The sequence below is a fragment of the Oryx dammah genome, unplaced genomic scaffold, assembly GCF_014754425.2.
Source record: "Oryx dammah isolate SB20612 unplaced genomic scaffold, SCBI_Odam_1.1 HiC_scaffold_15, whole genome shotgun sequence".
Lineage (NCBI taxonomy): Eukaryota > Metazoa > Chordata > Mammalia > Artiodactyla > Bovidae > Oryx > Oryx dammah.
Window position 1 is genome coordinate 27,416,182 of NW_024070199.1, and position 19,532 is coordinate 27,435,713.

A 19,532-nucleotide genomic window follows, 5' to 3' on the forward strand; every position below is an offset into this window, starting at 1 on the left:
TGCTGGTCTGATGGCCATTACCCTTTTTTGCCAATGCATTCCCCCATTAGGTTTGTACAATTAACAAAATATGTGCTGTTAGGGCTTTGATAGGAACAGTGGGATGGAAATAAAGGGAGGGGGTGCAGCCTCCACTGAGGTGGGGGTGGGGAGAGGCTGGACTCAGGGGTGGGGCCCTGTAGTCCTGGCATTCCTAGAAACTGCCCTAGGACCTTCTCGGGCTGTCTCCTGGCCAGAGGTGAAGCAGTGATCGAAGGGAGAGAGAAGGAGGAACGCTTGTGGTCCTGGCTGGGAACAGCGTGGCTAAGAACGCAATGAGCCACCTCCTGTCACCTTGAGCCCTCAGCCGGCAGCATGAGTCAGCCTCCAGGTGCCCGGCCCTGTGGGCTTCTTGCAAGCGACACCTGCCTTCTCTCTGTGAGACAAACAGGGGGACCCACGCCTCAAAAGGGGGCCTCTGACACTTGGTGTCATCCAGCGACTGCCACGTGAAGATGCAAGTTTGGCGTTCATCCCGAATTTGGGAGAAAAACCTAGGATCTGGATTTTCAAATGTGAAACTTTCAGCTTTTTAGATGTTGTCAGTGTTTACGAAAACATCAAGCAGGCAAGAGGCTGGCTCGCGGCTGCCGGTGGGTGACCTCTGCCAGACGCTGAGCTGTCCCTGGAGGGTTTGGAGGTGGACCGGACATGACGAAATTTGTGTTTCAGGGAGATCCCGGGCTTGGGGGAAGTGGTGGACAGGCCGAAAGGGGATGAGGCTGGAGGCCCAGAGATGGATTAGGGGCCCAGAAGAGAGAAGGAAGCCTAAGGCAGGTGACGATGGGCCAGGAAGAAGAGCAGTGATGTTCCTGATGGAGAATAAGTATGTCTTGTGTCTTGGTGTTTTCTCATCCCCGAGGGTGTCCTCTTTACAGGTGTAGGACCTGGCTTAGTCTCGGGCTGAGGCCGGAGGGCATGACTGAGGGGATTTCCCTGGTCCTCTCTGCAGCTGGGCGCCCAGACCTGCCTGCAGCCCAGGGGGCTGAGGACGGCGGGAAATGAGCCTGTTCTCAACCGGATCTGAGGAGACCTGTGCAGCACCCTCGGGGCTGGACGGATACGTTTCTCAGAGCCAAGAACTTAATGTCAGCCGAGTCTCTCGGTGTTCGTTTCCTCAGTTGTGTCATTGAGAGGCTGGTGCTCAGGGCCTGCAATGCTGTGACTGACTGTCAGCCTCACTCTGACATTAACATAAACCACAGCGAGCTTTCCTGGGGGTGTGTGTGAGGGGAGTGGAGGTGAAGTAGAGAGGGTTCTCGGGGTGATGAGGCAGGCGACACAGCACCCACTGTGACCTTGCAGGTTACTCTGTCTCAGAGGGTCTTATTTATTTATATTTGGCTGTGCTGGGTCTTCACTGCTGTGTGGGCTTTCTCTAGTTGTGCCAATCAGGGGCTACTCTTTAGTTCTGGTATGTGGGATTCTCAGTGCGGTGGCTTCTCTTGTTGCAGAACATGGGCTGTAGAGTGAGGACGTCAGCAGCTGGGGCTCCCAGGCTCTAGAGCACGTGCTCGGCGGTTGGGGCTCCCGGGCTCTAGAGCCCAGGCTCGGAGGTTGGGGCTCCCGAGGTCTAGCGCACACGCTCGGGGGGTGGGGCTCCCGGGCTCTAGAGCACAGGCTCAGTAGTTGTGGTTCACGGGCTTAGTTGCTCCACAGCATGTGGGATTTTCCCAGACCAGGGATCGAGCCCAAGTCTCCTGCATTAGCAGGCGGACTCCTTACCACTGAGCCACCAGGGAAGCCTGGGAACGTCTTTTTTTAAGTTTTGTTTCTCTTTGGGCAATTTTGCTTATGTGCCTACAGAGGTTTATCAGAGATGGGGACCATCCAGAGAGACTCCGCGTGCCTGAGAACAGATTGTCATGTCACAATTTGTCCTCCTCCTAAAGGCCTGGTCGGGGGAAGAGCAGAGTGGCTTGTCATGGGTGGTGGGATGAAGGCAGAGGCCCACAGGCTTCTTGATTTGCCTCCCTTTCCCCATCGAGCTGCTGCCAGCCCTCACCTCCTCATGCTGAAGAGCAGCAACAGCAGCCCCATTCGTTGTTATGAGTGTGTTCCAGGCATTGCACAAAACGCTCTTGGGACATCACCTCATTTAAAGGCGCTGCTCTTATTCCCCTTTTAAAGATGCAGACATTGATGTTTGTAGAGATCAAGGTTAGGGAGGTGATGGACCCATGCTAAACCCAGAACTGCTGCCTCCTACGTCTCTATTGCTAACCACAGCCATGGACGGAGCTACTTCAGGGCCTCCATGGGGCGGTGGGGGAAGGGGCACATCTGGGCAACCTCAGAGATGTGTCGAAGTCACACGCTTCCAGAATCATCCAGTCAAGCACTATCATTTTGCAGATGGGGAAACTGAAGGAGGCAGTGGTTAAAATTCCATGTTCAAGACCACACAGGAAGTTAATGATGGGATCAGAGCGTGAACCCATGATGCTGTTGGTCTAGTGCCCTCTGTGTTAGACCACCCCCCAGCCCTGTCTTGCTAATTTCCAAGCTCATCTCTCTCCAGCCTTCTCTCTTACCCAGGATGCTTCATGGGAGCTGGCTCAGCTCTCCTTGGGCATGCCGAGTCAAGTTCTAGGGTGCCCCCTCCTGTGGGAAACTTTCTTCTGTCCCCCTCAACCTCTTAATGATGACTGTCCTTCAGCTCCCTCCTCATTTACCATTTCGTGAATGTCCACATATTTATAAATCCCATTTATGATTCATGTCTATCTTCATTAGTGAGTAAGGCAGGCCTGAGTTTAGATTCCGGTTGTGTAATGGCAGGGCTGCTTGTCACAAGGCCTTCGATGTGGCGTTTCAGGGAGAGAGGCTGCTGGCCTTGGAAGGCCCTAGGATGACATGCACATGGCTCCCCAGCAGGCGTCCCTGGGTCAGTGCCAGACAGGAAGACTTTTCCGCTGGTGCAGAGTGAGGAGTGGCATTCAAGGACAATGTGGAGAGGTTGTGTGTGCACATATGCGTGCGTGTGTGTTGGGTGTGAGAGAGAGAGTGATGGACGCATAGAGACAGAAAGAGAGACAGAAAGAGGAGGCAGGCGTGACGGTGGTGGGGCAGGGGTGCTGCTGTTTATGACGCCCCACTCATTTCAGAGTTCAATGAGTGGCCCTTTGTGCTCTCCTTACTTTGAAGGGTTGATTTACTTTGTAAAACAATGATAAAAGAAGACACTTTTAATATTTTATCGATATGCATGTTTGTCACTCCTCCCAGTCTCCCAGCATTTTCTTTTTAGTGTTTTATGGGTGAGGGGAGCCACGTCTGGGAGACCATGCTCAGGGGCATCTTCTTACCCAACACAGGATCCTCTTTCCTGAGTTGGAAGCTCACTTTCTAACTCCCTTTGGATGGTTCTTGGGACTAGAGAAGTCCTTATATATTGAACTGCAGATTGGCTCCCTAATATCTGTCAATTAGCCCTAAGTCTACCCTGTGGAGCAAAACCAGCCCCTCTTCAAATATCTGGAGGACTCCATGTGGGAGAGAGATTGTTGTCAATAGAACTAAGACCAACGGGTCCTGTTAAAGAGGGGCGAATGGAGGTCCATCTCTAGTTTCTTCTCCCATATCTTCTACCTCATGGCTCCTGATGATTAAAATCACAATGACAGGTAATATGCAATGCATGCTTATTTTGTGCAAGGCACTGTTCTAGGCACTTTACAGTATATGGATTCATTCAACCCTTACGGCCAACCTCAGGCAAACAGAACCCTCATTAGCACCATTTTACAGATGGGAACTGAGAACTATGGACAAAATTCCTTAACATTGTACAGGAGGTAGTAAACAATAAAACCATTCTAATGAAAAAGAAATGCAAGAAGGCAACGTGGTTGTCTGAGGAGGCTTTATAAATAGCAAAGAAAAGAAGAGAAGCAAAAGGCAAGCAAGAAAGGGAAAGATATACCCAACTGAATGAAGAGTTCCAAAGAATAGCAAGGAGAGATAAGTAGGCCTTCTTAAATGAACAATGCGAAGAAATAGAGGAAAACAACAGAATGGGAAAGACTAGAGATCTCTTCCCCAAAATTAGAGATACCAAAGGAACATTTCATGCAAGAATGGGCACAATGGTGAGGACAGAAGCCACCTACCAGAAGCAGAAGAGATTAAGAAGAGGTGGCAAGAATACACAGAAAAACTATATGAAAAAGGTCTTAATGACCCCAATAACCATGATGGTGTGGTCACTCACCTAGAGCCAGACGTCCTGGAACGTGAAGTCAAGTGGGCCTTAGGAAGCATTACTACAAATAAAGCTACTGAAGGTGATGAAATTCCAGCTGAGCTATTTAAAACTCCTAAAAGATGATGCTGTTACAGTGTTGCACTCAATATGCCAGCACAGTTAGAAAACTCAGCAGTGGCCAGAGGACTGGAAAAGGTCAGTTTTCATTCCAGTCCCAAAGAAGGGCAATCCAAAAGAATGTTGAAGCTTCATATAATTGTGCTCATTTCACATGCTAGCTAGGTTATGCCCAAAATTCTTCAAGCTAGGCTACAGTAGTATGTGACCTGAGAACTTCCAGATGTATAAGCTGGGTTTAGGAAAGGCAGAGGGCACAGAGACCAAATTGCCAACATTCATGGAGAAAGCATGGGAATTCCAGAGAAACATCTACTTCTGTTTCATTAAATATGCTAAAGGCTTTGACTATGTGGATCACAACAAACTGGAAAATTCTTAAAGAGATGGGAATACCAGACCACCTTATCTGCCTCTTGAGAAACCTGTATGTGGGTCAAGAAGCAACAGTTAGAACTGGACATGGAACAGTGGACTGGTTCAAAATTGGGAAAAGAGTATGTCAAGGCTGTATATTGTCACCCTGCTTATTTATCTTATGTGCAGAGTACATCATATGAAATGCTGGACTGATGAATCACAAGCTGGAATCAAGATTGCTGGAAGGAATATCAGCAACCTCAGACATTCAGATGATACCTCTAATGGCAGAAAATGAAGAGGAACTGAAGAACCTCTTGATGAAGGTGAAAGAGGACAGTGAAAAAACTTGAAACTCAACATTAAAAAACAAAGATCATGGCATCTGGTCCCATCACTTCATGGCACATAGAAGGGGGGAAATGGAAGCAGTGACAGATTTTATTTTCTTGGACTCCAAAATTACTGCAAACAGTGACTGCAACCATGAAATTAAAAGATGTTTGCTCCTTGGAAGGAAAGCTATGACAAACTTGTGCTATGCTATGCTTAGATGCTCTGTCATATCTGACTCTTTGTGACCCCGTGGACTGTAGCCTGCCAGGCTCCTCTGTCCATGGGGATTCTCCAGGCAAGAATACTGGAGTGGGTTGCCATTCCCTCCTCCAGGGGATCTTCCCAACCCAGGGATCAAATCCAGGTCTCCTGCATTGCTGGTGGATTCTTTACCATCTAAGCCAACAGGGAAGCCCAACAATTCTGGAGTCGGTAGCCTATCCCTTCTCCTGGGGATCTTCCTGATCCAGAAATTGAACTGGGGTCTCCTGCATTTCAGGCAGATTCTTTATCAGCTGAGCTACCAGGGAAGCCCATGACAAACCTAGACAGCATATTAGAAAGCAGAGACATCACTTTACCAACAAAGATCTGTATAATCAAAGCTATGGTTTTTCTGGTAGTCATTTATGTATGTGAGAGTTGGACCATAAAGAAGGCTGAGTGCCGAAGAATTGATGCTTCTGAATTGTGGTACTGGAGAAGACTCTTGAGAGCCCCTTTGGACTAAAACGAGATCAAACTAGTCAATCCTGAAGGAAATCAACTGTGAATATTCATTGGAAAGTCTGATGCTGAAGCTCCAATACTTGACTACTTGATGCAAAGAGCTGACTCATTGAAAATGACCCTGATGCTGTGAAAAATTGAAGGCAAAAGGAAAAGGATGTGGTGAGGATGAGATAGTTAGATAGCATCACTGACTTAATGGACATGAATCTGAGCAAGCTCTGGGAGATAGTGAAGGACAGAGGAGCCTCGTGTGCTACAGTCCGGGAGGTTGCAGAGAGTCAGACATGACTTAGTGACTGAACAACATATGAAAAACTGAGACCTAGAGAAGTTAAGTAACTTACCCATGGGCCCACTGCCAGGAAGCCGTGGGGCTGTGATAGACACTTGTACTGTCTGATTCCAGAGGTTGTGCTTTGAATTACTAAACTGTTAGCCAGTACTTTGACCACTAGACATCTTTGCTCACCTCTCTCTTCTACTCATCACTGTCCAAGTTATTAAAATATGATGTCAAAACTGCATCTAAAAGTAATGTAGATCGATAAGTCTAAAGTGAGAGGACCATTCTTTTGGTTGCCTATCATACAGCTATTAAGGCAACTGAGATCAATGTAAGGGGTTTGGCAGCAACATCACACCCTGGGCTCTACCTCAACTTGGATTTAACTCAAATAACACTTGCCCTTTTTTAAAAAATCCAGGTCACCCAATCTGTGATTTCTTTCTTTTTTTTTTTTTTTTACTGTGCTGGGTTTTTGTTGCTAAGCATGGGTTCTCTCTAGTTGAGGCAAGCAGACGCTACTCTTGTGGAATGTGGGCTCTAGGCACTTGAACTTCAGTGGTTGTGACGCACAAGCTTCATTGCCCCTTGGTATGTGAAATTTTCCCAGATCATGAATTGACCTCATGTCCCCTGCATATTCTTAACCCCTGGACCACCGGGGAAATTCCCAATGTATGACTTTTGCAACTGACCTTTGAATGTTAAGAGTAGGATTTGGTATATTTATTCTTGTCAAATCTTTTTCTACAACTCAGTAAAAAACTAAAATGGATTTGGATATGGACATAGTGTATAAAATTTGATGGTTTAGAGTGATAGGATTATAATAAGAATTTTTTTATTTTCAAGTTTATTTCATTTATGGTTGTCATGATGTTATTGTGCGAGAGATAAAAACTGGTCGCGGGAAAAATTGACTTTTTAGTTTTGGCCCATCCTTTCAACTTGTTCAAAACTTTGTAACACATACCCATCAGAATCCATCTCCCGAACAGAGTGGCTGTCCTGTCCACCTGACCAACCGACCAGCATGTGCACACCCCAAGTCCAACCTATTTTCTTCCAAGTCTCTGGGGTCTCAACAGTCCCAGGAGGCAGGGATAAATCCTCACTGCATGCAGTTCAATCAAGAAACGGCCTGTCTTGAGTTCATATATGCTCAGTAGCAATGTGTCAATAGTGTAGAAGATTACAAGTTGGAGCCCATCGCCAGCTAGGAGCTGGTTGTCAAGTTCTGGTTAGAATGAACAGAGTCCACCTCTGAACATTGCAGCAGACACTTGGTGAGAACCTGTCACGTTGTGGGCTAAACATTCATAAATGCAGTCCTCGTCCTCAGCCACATGCCATCAGTGGTCTGGTCTTGTCTCCGAGGCACCTCCATGAGTCAGCAGTCTTGGTCCTGGAGATGTTAGTAGACAGCCCCAGGAAGTGCCTCATCTTGAGTGATGTCATCATGAACAAGAGAGTGTTGTATCACACTCCATTCCTGAATGTCCTGTCTGAAACTCCACCTTTTCCAGGAAGCCTCTCTTCTTAATTAAAAGGAAAATACTACAGAGTCGTGGGGGTGGGGAGGGTCCTCTCCTTCATGACATTTCTTTGTAGGAAAACGTTCCGTGGCTCCAGGAGCTCCCAGCCCAAGCCTGACCTCTCCACCTGCCGCTCGAGCTGGGATGCTCTGGCCCCAGCTGGCTGACTCAGCATTAATTCCTCCTCCAGTGTCTCAGGCGGGCAGCCTCTGCCTCGTCCCTGGACGCTCCATGCTTTCCCCCCATCATTCTTGCTCAGATTGCTCTCTTTCTTGGAATGCCCCCTGTCTTCTTGCACCAGCTGACTCTTGTCTGACCCGTCCTCCAAGATCCCGGTCAAGTTCTCCCTCTCCCTGAAAGCTTCCCTGAAGTCTGCAGCTCTCACAGTCCCCGTTTCTGTGGAGAGAGAGGGAGTTTTAGTCTCTACCACACAGTTCAGCACACTTTATGTATGTTCTCATCTTATCTGATGGATATTCTTGTTTCACCAATGACATGGCAGCACTTTTATCATGGGACTCATGAATTTTATTCCTGCTGGGCTGGGTGAGTGTAGATGGTAAATATGTGCTGGCTTTTTTTTTTTTTTTCTCTTTTTAAAATGTATTTATTTGACTGTACTGGGTCTTAGATGCAACATGCAGGATCTTCGCTGCGTCATGTGGGATTTTTCGTTGCAGTGCACAGACTCTCTAGTTGTGGTACTTGGGCTCAGGAGTTGGGGCACTCGGGCTTAGTGGCTCCAAGGCATAAGGGATCTTAGTTCCTTGACTAGGGATTGAACCTAAGTCCCCTGAATTACAAGGTGGATTCTTAATCATTGGGCCACCAGGGAAGTTCCTGTGCTGGGTTTTTCTTCTTTTTATTGTTGTTGTTGCTTTATCCCAGGATAAAGCAATCATGTTTTCTGATCTTATCAGTCATATGCCATCACTGTTCCCCACGAACATCTCCCTTCTTACCCGACGGGACTCTTTACTTTCCGTAATCCTGCCATAAACCACAGCACTGGTGGTGGTGTTTGCTTGTCTGGGCCGCTCCCCCATATGGATTTCAAGCTTTCCCAGGGGCTCCTCCATTCTGTCCCCCTCTGCCGGGGTCTTTGGTCAGACACGAGGCATTGGTAAATGAGCATGGCTTTGCTCAGCTCAGGGCGCCCCACAGCCATGAGCTTCTTTTTCTCTGGGACTTCTAGAGGGGAGGTGTTGAATCACACGCAGCCTATAAAGATGTCTTTTCTCACTATCAGGTTGAAACTGGAGTGGGACTCTGAGGCCGACCTCCATGCCGCTCACCAGCAAAGGGACTGTGAACTGTGAGTAACTTTGATCGGCATTTTGTGAGCTAACTCAATAAGGTTATGGGTTAAAGACCAGCCCTGAACCTGATCTTCCACAACCATGCCTTGTGGGAGGGACGCGCTCGACAATGAGCCGGTCAGCCGGTCATTGAAATACGGTGGACCTGTAATTAGATGAGGCCTGAATGTGACGAAGAGGCCCTGTATACAGGACATCCTATTTAATTAGATTGTACTGATTGTGCATTATGGTGGGTCTGATGTGTTCTGTGTGTCATAAGTGTTGGAGAGGGAGATTCTTGAGTTTGCAAGGCCAGGCCAGACCTCAGCCACTATGGCCTGCGAGCTAAGCGTGGGAGGCTGTGGGAGGAGGAACCGGGCCAAGTTCAGAGCTCGCACTTGCTTTTATGTCTGGTTGTTTCTAGAGAGACACCAGGGAGGAAAAAGGAAATACTGCTGGTCGCCTCCCTCCGGTCAGCCCAGGAACCACTGCACCTTATATGTGTGTGTATTTGCTCATCAGATTCTCCCACTTGGCAGAAGTCTTCTAATCCGTAGGTCCTGGCCCCTGTCCAGTCTGCTCAGTGGAACTTTCTTTGGTAATCCAGCTAGAGGTGGTTTCTCCATCTTCTGGGTTTCTTTGCCTTATCCGTCTGCTGGGCATCTCTCTGCCCGCACAGTGCCCTCATGAGGCTGAGCTCCTGGAGACTGGTCTGGGGTCCCCTGGTCCTTACGTCCAGCTGTGCCCTCCATCCCGGCCCTGCTCAGGCAGTGTTGGGTGGAAGGGCCTGTGGCTGGGCAACCTCCCCACTCTGCTTCGGGGGCTCCCGGGGCCCCAGCGGCGGCGACTTTGATAGTACATTGGCTCCCAACCAGTCCATGGAATTATAAATGATTAACCGTTATCAGCGCACATCTTCACCTCTGTGTAAAAATAGATTGACTGTAATGAGTATTTGAATAAATCATAAGAATGGCTGCCCCGCGATCATCTAACATCCTGCCGATGGCTGCCCGGTGAGTGAGCAGGGCGCCGGCCCTCCGCCTAATGGCCTGCGAGGTCGTGCCGGTGCCTCTGTGATTGACGGGTGCGGCTCCCAGGGCACCCCCTCTCAAGCCCCCGCTCGGAGGGGTCGATCCGCAGGCCCGGGGGTGGGAAAGGGTGCCTCCCTCCCTCCTGTTCCAGGAAAACCTACCTCAGAGATGGAGCCGCGGGGGCAGGAGGGGGAACCAGGGTAGGAAGATAATGACCTTTGTGAGAATCAATGTCTGCTCGCGTCGGAGGTTAGAGGGACCCCATAAGTCAAGTCAAGTGTGAGAGGAGCAAGCTGAGCGTGAACTTCGTGAGAGCAGGCAAGTAAGGGAACTAGGTCTGCACACATTCTGCCTGGATCCGTGAGGTCAGCTGGTGCCCGGCCTGGGACCACCCAGCCTCGGGGGAGCGCCCTCTCGGGGACACTCTGGGACCCACCCAGAGTACGGAGGCAGAGCCGGGAGCTGCAGGTCCCGGGATGCTGAAATGGGATGATTCAAAGGGTCTTTCAGGGAGCAGGGTTTTTGCTCAGGCTGCCCCAGGCAGGGGAGCCTGCAGAGAAGGGAATGGTCTCAAAGTCTGAAGTGAGGGCTGGATTGGAAAAGGAAAAGTCAAACATAATTTGGGTGGTGTTCCAGTTCCTAGGCCTATGTAACAAACCACCCCAAGATTCAGACACTTAACAACATTTATTGAGCTCATTTATTCTGTGAGTCAGAAGTCCAAGCAGGGCACGGCGTGGGGAGTACTGTCTCTGGGCCACGGGCCTGGGGTCTCCTCGGGGGCAGAGGCTGAGTTCTGGAAACATCGGAAGCCTCGTTCGCTTGTCACTTTGCGGGTGGATACCGACTGTCAGCCGAGGTGTTAGCTGATATCAGACCCATGTGCCCTCTCCACGTGGCCTGGACATCCTCATAACATGGGTGCCCTGAGGGAGCATCCCCCGAGAGGAGCCAGGAGCTGGGCGGGGCTGCCTGCCCAAGTCTGGCAGCATTGCTATCACTTCCACACGTTCCTCTGTTTGGGGCAGACACAAAGGCTCACCTGGGTTTAAAGAATGGGATGTGGACACCCCCTAATCCCGTCTCAAAGGAGGAATAGCCACAGCACATTCAATGAAGAATGTGGAGGGGGGTAATATGTCATTGCAGCTGTCTTTGGCGAGGACATGCCCACAGCTAGTGTTCATCAGGTGTGGCAAAGCACAGCCTCCTGAGGCAGGCTAAGGAAACATCTGCTTTCAAGAATCAAACTGTCTCTTAACTCACACAATGTCTGTGCTTGAAGCCCCCTAGGAAGGCTAGGCTCCTCCCTCTGGCAGGATTCCCCAAGGACATGGTGATGTTGAGGCTCTGCAGTTGGTAGAAACCTCTACCCAATGGTCTTTCTCAGCAAGAGGGGCTCCAGTTTACAGCCCACGCTTGAAGTGCCAGGTCTGGAGAGGGACTTAGACCTGTAACATAGACTCCACAAGCCTTGAGCCCTTCATTCCCTGGGGTGTAGCTCTTACCCCCACCCCCCAACTCCATGGCTTTCCAAGCTGGGAGACTCGGCTTTGGCCAAAGATTGGATGAAGAGGTCCATCCCTGGATGGGACCCAGGGCAGGCCACAGTCTGCTTTGTCCCCACACCTTCATACACTTACTCACACACACAACACTCTCACACACATTCACTCACACACTCGCTCACACACACACAACACACACACAGTCACACACACACTCACTCTCACACACATTCACTCACACATACTCACTCATACAACACACACACACAACGCACACACACACTATACCCTGTGGAAGGCAGAACCCTTGAGGCCCAGACTCCCTGTCCTTTGCTGTTTTCCTGAGCCAGTTGCAGCCAAGTTTTGAAAGAGGATCTGAGTCCTCTGGATGCCCTGTCCTGACTTAAGGGGTTACAACCAGAACTCAAGCAGCTGAAGGGTTGAAGGAGAAACAGTTCATTTTTCCAGAGGTATGAGAATGGCTAGTGACAAAAGGGAGTGGGTAGGGAAGAGAGGGCAAAGGGGCATGGTTTTGATGAAAAGGTTTGGAGGGAGCATCTGAAGTCTTCCATAAGTTGGCTAAATATTAATATTAATAACCATGTTAGTTGAGCACTTACTATATGCTAGACACTCTGATCAGCGTGTGATGGGTATGTTCTCCTTAAAACCCTCACACTGCTTTATGGAACACTGTTATTATCTCAGTAGTACCTACAGAAAGGGGGCAGAGGTCCAGACACCAGAGAGGAACCCTAGTCAGGGATACAGTAAGGTAGCCACAGACCTGAAATCAAACTTAAGACTCTATTCTAGAGCCTTAATCACTTTATCCTGAGGCTCCAAGAACCCAGTTTACTCTCCCATAAAAGGGGGAAGTCTGATGACCTCACCTCCAGTGTCACCCTCAGTCCTTCCTTACCTTCCAAACGTGCAGAAAAGATTCTGGGAACTGGCTTTGTTGTTGTTCAGTCACTAAGTTGTGTCCAGCTGTTTGTGACCCTCATGGACTGCAGCACACCAGGCTTCCCTGTCCTTCACCGTCTCCTCAATGAGTTTGCTCAAACTCATGTCCATTGAGTCGATGATGCCATACAACCATCTCATCCTCTGTCACCCGCTTCTTCCCCTGCCCTCGATCTTCCCCAGCATCAGGGTCTTTTCCAATGAGTTGGCTTTTTCCATTAGGTAGCCAAAATTTTGGAGCTTCAGCTTCACCATCAGTCCTTTCAATGACTATTCAGGATTGATTTTCTTTAAGACTGGCTTGTTTGATCTCATTGCAGTCCAAGGAACTCTCAAGAGCCTTCTCCAGCACCACAGTTGGAAAGCATCAGTTCTTTGGTGCTCAGCCTTCTTTATGTTCCAGTTCTCACATCTGTACATTACTGCTGGAAAAACCATAGCTTTGACTATAGGGACCTTTGTTGGAAAGCAATGTCTCTGTTTTTTTAATATACTTTCTATGTTTGTCATAGCTTTTCTTCCAAGGAGCAAGTGTCTTCTAATTTCATGGGAACTGGCTTCAGTTCAGTTCAGTTCATTTGCTCAGTCGTGTCCGACTTTTTGTGTCTCCGTGGACTGCAGCACGCCAGGCTTCCCTGTCCATCACCAACTCCCAGAGCTTGCTCAAACTCATGTCCATAGACTTGGTGATGCCATCCAACCATCTCATCCTCTGTTGGCCCCTTCTCTTCCTGCCTTCAATCTTTCCCAGCATCAGGGTCTTTTCAAATGAGTCAGTTCTTCACATCAGGTGGCCAAAGTATTGGAGCTTCAGCTTCAGCATCCGTCCTTCAAATGAATATTCAAGACTGATTTCCTTTAGGATGGACTGGTTGGATCGCCTTGCAGTCCAGGAGACTCTCAGGAGTCTTCTCCAACACCACAGTTCAAAAGCATCAATTCTTCAGCACTCAGCTTTCTTTATAATCCAACTTTCACATCCATACATGACTACTGGAAAAACCATAGCTTTGACTAGATGGACCGTTGTTGGCAAAGTAATGTCTCTGCCTTTTAATATGCTGTCTAGGTCATAGCTTTTCTTTCAAGGGGCAAGCGCCTTTTAATTTCACAGCTGCAGTCATCATCTGCAGTGATTTTGGAGCCAAAAAAAAATAAAGTCTGTCACTGTTTCCATTGTTTCTCCATCTATTTGCCATGGAGTGGTGGGATCAGATGCCATGATTTTAGTCTTTTGAATGTTGAGTTTTAAGCCAGTTTTTTCAATCTCCTCCTTCACCTTCATCAAGAGGCTCTTCAGTTCCTCTTCACTTTCTGCCATAAGGGTGGTGTCATCTGCATATCTGAGGTTATTGATATTTCTCCCTGCAATCTTGATTCCAGCTTGTACTTCGTCCAGCCCAGTGTTTCTCATGATGTCCTCTGTGTATTGTACTCTGCATGATGTACTCAGTTATTATTAACTTAATAATAAATGGAATAAATGGATGACTGGATGAATGACTAAATAAGCAAGCTACTGTTCCTGCCCACAAGGAACTTATGGTCTGGGAGGAAGACAGATGTAATAAAACTGTAATATAAGACAAAATACAGGGGCCCTGGGAAGCATATGATTAATTCCTACATCAGGGCCCAGCAGGGTCAATTCAGAAAGTACTTCTATGTATTGGGCAGACCAGTCCCTCAATGTTGATTAAAAGGTCTTGATTCCAGCTTGTGCTTCATCCAGTCCAGCATTTCACATGATGTACTCTGCATATAAGTTATATAACCAGGGTGACAGTATACAGCCTTGACGTACTCCTTTCCCGATTTGGAACCAGTCTGTTGTTCCATGTGTATTTCTAACTGTTGCTTCTTGACCTGCATACAGATTTCTCAGGAGGCTGGTCAGGTAGTCTGGTATTCCCATCTCTTGAAGATTTTTCCACAGTTTGTTGTGATCCACACAGCCAAAGGCTTTAGCATAGTCAATAAAGCAGAAGTAGATGTTTTTCTGGAACTCTCTTGCTTTTTTGATGATCCAGCAGATGTTGGCAATTTGATCTCTGGTTCCTCTGCCTTTTCTAAATCCAGCTTGAATATCTAGAAGCTCTCGGTTCACGTACTGTTGAAGCCTTACTTGGAGAATTTTGAGCATTACTTTGCTAGCGTGTGAAATGAGTGCAGTTGTGTGGCAGTTTGAACATTCTTTGGCATTGCCTTTCTTTGGGATTGGACTGAAAACTGACCTGGCTTAGACATCTCTAAAGCGGAGACTGACTCTGTGGACATGGGTCTGTGTGAAAGCATGGAATGATTTCCTCTTCTCTCCTTTCCCCTTTCATGAAACGTGTGTCAGGAAACAATGTTTAATTTGGGCAGGTGAAGGAAACAGATAAGAACCTAAAAGACCATTTGTATTTTCAAGGCCTCAATTTGGGGGTGGAGCATCCGGTGTGAAGCCCAAAGCTGGGGTTCAAGTTTAAGCCCTATGACTTAGAACCTCTGTGATTCTGGACACATCTCTTTGGTCTTTAGATTCCTCATCTCTGGAATGGAAATGGGATTGTACATGCGTCCCAGGGCGGCTTGGGGACTAAATGAAATTCAGCATATATGAGCTTTAGGGCCATTCCTGGCACACATTAGATACACTGTAATGGTTCAGCCATCCCCTCCCCACAGTACATAGGGGAAAAAGTGGAGTTGGAAAGACTGTTCCTTTCCATTGCTTCTGATGGAAATGGTCAAGCATCTTTCCTTTAACTGTACTCTCCATAAAAGTTCACTCATAAACTATTGATATTTTAATAATACACATTAGCATCTTGCCCTTTGACGGATGAATATTGAATGAGCAATAAAGAGGCAAAAGAGTAACCAGGTATGTGGCTATGGGGAAGTGGTTCTCAGAGGAAAGGCTCCTCTCTGGGAACCTTGCGACTGGCCTCTCTCTCTCCAGTGACCCCTAAGAAACAGCTCTTAGAGGGAGCTCAGAATCTGGCCCAGCCCAGCCCAGTCTGAGCAGAATTTGCCCTTGGTTTTCTTTCACTTGGCTGGAGGGGACTTGGGAAAAGACAGAAAAAGGTCGTTAAAGAGATGCTGAAGGTCTGGACTTTGCACCCTTGTGTGAAATTCCTGCAATCTCTTCTCTCTCTTTGAAGAAGGTGCTGGCTTCTTCCCCACCTAGGTGTCCTGTTCTATGAATGAAGAGTCTTCAAACAATGTGCCCACAAGAAATCAGGCTATGAGCTTAGAAATAACGTAGCCAGCTTCCATCCCCTCTCTGTCCTCTGCCCACCAAGTCTTGATTGGCACCTGTGCCCGGGGGCGTGTGTCTGAAAGTTTACAAGATAGAACATCCTGCCTTTGCAACTCGGCTCCAGCCCCGCCGCCAACAGCCTCCGTTTTCTGTGGCCTCCATCTGGGCTGGGAGTCCTTGAGTGCGCAGAGAACAGTGACAGGGGGCTCTTCGTTGGTCCAGCTTAATTGGTGTGATTTAATGGCGTTGGTGGCGGATTCAGATTTATACGGCTTTCTGAGCTGCAAATCTGCTTTCTAAATGTAGAATTTTTGTGGAGTGGTAAAAAATAATGGCTGTTCTGTGATTCCTGCCTCCCGAGCTAGGAGATTGCAATTTACATTATGCAAATAGACATTATGCAATCAAGGCACTTTAGCAGGAATCTGGCGACAGAGAGGCCGCTGATGAGCTACGCGAGGTCTGCAGCCCCAACTGAAAGGGTCCTGGAAGAGCAGAGATGGAGTGGGGAGGGGGTGTGGCGGGTAGAGGGGGCCGGGTCTGTTCCACTGGCCCGAGGAGGCACCGTGGAGCCAGGCCCGGAGATGAACGCTTCCGGGGGGCTGCCAAAGCGACTCTCTCAATTAATGGCTTTGTTTAATCATACCCCCTGTCCAGAGGAGTATTGTCTTACGGATAATTTCGTTTGCCTAACGAGATTTTGCTAATTAAATCTCCTTTCGGTTGGTGTGACTATGCCTGCAGGAGACAGGGCTATCTGGAGTCTTCTCCATAAACCTTTCTGGAGAGGAGCTGGGAAGAGGGACAGAGGGAGGGGAGAAAAGGAAGGGGGAGGGAGGGTAAACTTCCTTGCTGCGAGCAGGCCTAGAGAAGCTTCCAGAAGGGTTTGGGAGTACAAAGTGGCTGCCACCACCCCCCTGGCCTTTCTCTCCTATTCTCTGGATATATGGGTACTTAGAAATCTTTGTCCAGCCTGAGGGATCTCCCTGCTGTCTGCTTCCTCTGTGGCTCCTGTCATCTCCACCATTATCCCTTCTCAAGTTCTTCCCGATCCTCAGGAGCTTCTGTGAGCCTTCCATGCGCTGATTCTAGCGGCTCTAGCTGCGGTTGGTGATGGTGGCGATGTGGGAACCCTCCCCTGGCCTCCACTGTTAGCCAGCCAGCCTGGCTCTTCAGAGAGGAAGGTTGGCCAAATTGGCCATTTCTCCAGGGATAATTGAATGAATCAAAGAGGAGAAAATCTTGTCAAATTCATGTTTGACAGAGCCAGCCAGGGGTAGCCCCCAGAATATGAAGGAGCCCAGCTCTGGGCCTGCAACAGCTGGAGCTTAATAAATGCTGTTGTGAGTATGTGCCCCCGTCACACCTGAGCTCCTGCATCCCCAGGGATTCTTTACAGTCTGCGGCTTCCTGAGCCTGGCTGGCCATGGGCTACACAACTCAGCTCTGTCTACCTGCCGCTTCCTCTCCTGCCCGCCTTGCAGCTCCCTCCTCCCCGTTACTTACAGACACTCCTACTCCTGGTACCAAGAATGCCAGGTTGTTCAGTTTCCCCCAAATATTCTGCGTAACTTCGTACCTCAGTGCCTCTGCACTTGCTGCTCCCTCCATCTGGAATCTCCTCGGCCTGGATAGACCTGCTCCTCCTGCAATGCCCAGCTTACGCATCTCCTCTCTGACTACTGTTGACAGGGCTTCCTGCCTTTCCTGAAAGGGTGCTGTCCTTCCACATCCTGTATGTTGTCACAGGACCTCAAAAATAGGTATCTGTCTGTCTAGCCAAGTTAAGAACTGAATCTGATTCTTCTCCTGATCCCAGTACCTAGAATCATGCCTGGCCACAGTAGGCCCCTACAGGTTTGGTTGAATGGAAAAATGAATGAATGAGCCAATGGGAAGAGGGTGGAGTGATGGAGAGGTTTTCTCCATTAAGTCCTCCAAACCCCAGGATGAGTGATGGTGGTGCAGAGACAGGAGACTGACTTCTGTAGGGGCTTTGCAGAGTTACTTGCTCACCCATTACCTTTAGTTCCTGGGTGGGAAGGTCCTAATTTCCTCTGTGTGCCAGGCCCTGCAGTAGGTACATCAACATGTCTTGTCGTACATTTTGACATGGATCCTGTGAGGTGGATATTGTTTTTGCAGAGGGCACTGAGGCTTATCTGTCCTCATCAGAGAGTAAGGCAGTGCTTGCCTGTAACTGGGCCGAATGGCAGGGTCCCAGCAGGTTCTAGATAGGTGAAAGCTCCTGTGCTTCCCAGCCTTCCTTCCCCATCTATCCAGCCAGCCAGACATCCAACCAGCCCATGCATCTACCCATCCAACCCATCCATCCATCCATCCATCTTTCCATCCATCCATTCATCCATCTTTCCATCCATCCATCTCTCCATCCATCTATCTCTCCATCCATCCCATCCTATCCCATCCCATCCTGTCTATCCATCCTGAGTATAACCTAAGCTGCCCTGGATGTGTGTCACATCCTGGGATCTCCCCGTGCTGGAATGCCTGGGTTGTTGCACTGGGAGAACCTGTGTGTGTGCTGGGACATGGGTGAAGCTGAAGCCCCACAGGCAGCCTCCAGCTGCTGGCTCTGGTCTGTTGCCCAGCTAGAAGTGGGGCTGTGAGGATAAAGGAGTCTGCAGTCCATGCTGGGAAGCATGAGGGCAGTTGAGGAGAAATAGCTCATATCGTCCTATGTGATAAGGCTATATGCCTCTTGCTTGTGTGTGTACAGGCTGCAGGGTGTGGTGTGTATGTGTGTGTGTGTGTGGCAGTGTTTGAAGATAATCCTTTATGTTATCCTCTCTTCCTGAGTTTCAATGCTTTGCTTTCTGCCCTGATGTTTTCCCCTTGGTGCCAAAGTTCTGTCTCTTCATTGAGGCTTCCAGTCGTCTTAACATCCCACCATGCTATCTATGCTCTGAGTCCAAAGGGTTTTTCAATACATAATAGGAGCTCAACAAATACTCTGCGATGCACTGAATGAGTGAAGGAGTCAGCAAGCATGCCCTTTGCTATCAGGAAGTCTTGAACTTGAGTCCTACTTCCATTCTTTAGGTAGCTGGGATCTTGGGATTTAATTTTCTCATCCAGAAAGCAAAAATACTAATAGTGCCTATTCTATCTTTCTCGAAGGGTCGTTGGTGGAAGATTATAAGAGATACATGAAAGTGTTTTATAAACTATAAAGCACTATGCAAGTATAAGAGGTTATTATTATAATGGTTATTACGCTTGAAGTGATCATTGTGTTTGAAAATTAAGGATTCTGTTTTCAGGAATATAAAATCACCCAGACCTTGTTGGAACTCTCGAGACGTAAGGAGCAAGTATCACAGGAGCTGATTCCACATTGGCCCGACTATGGGAACTTTCGGGGGCTGGGGTGGGAGAAGGGGTCTGGTGAAAATGGCGCGGGCAGATCTTCATTTGTGCTACCTGTCCCCCGTGTGGACCCACACACACACACGATCTCTCTTGAGTCTCAGCTGCTGCCAGGCTTTCTACGTTCATTCTTTTTGCATATGCTGTTCCCTCTGCTAGGTAAACTCTTCTTTTCTCCTCTGGTCTTTTGACACTGTCATGCCAAGTTGCTTCCCTGTCCCTGGGCTCTCAGGTTACCAAGTTTACCTCCCTGAAGGCATTTATCCTGTGGACCCAGGACTGTGAAGTGTGCCTCCTGGGACACAACACGCACCTCCAGGGCAGGTGGCAGGTGTCACTTGTGTCTGTAGTTCCAGAGGTAGGGGGTGGATGGATGGATGGGTGGGTGGTTGGATGGATGGATGGATGGACGGACGGGTGTGTGGGTGGATGGATTGATGGGTGGGTGGATGGATGGGCGGGTGGTTGGATGGATGG

At 48.6% G+C, this 19,532-nt stretch overlaps 1 protein-coding gene across 2 annotated transcripts in view; it reads left to right on the top strand.

The window, feature by feature from the left end:
• The window catches only part of PKNOX2 (PBX/knotted 1 homeobox 2), a 292,022-nt gene that overhangs the window by 72,788 nt on the left and 199,702 nt on the right, over positions 1-19,532 (top strand). For both annotated transcript variants that reach the window (XM_040255805.1, XM_040255804.1), the window contains exon 2: positions 8,859-8,924. The gene's annotated coding sequence lies outside the window, so the exon portion shown is untranslated. The remainder of the gene's footprint in view (positions 1-8,858; positions 8,925-19,532) is intronic.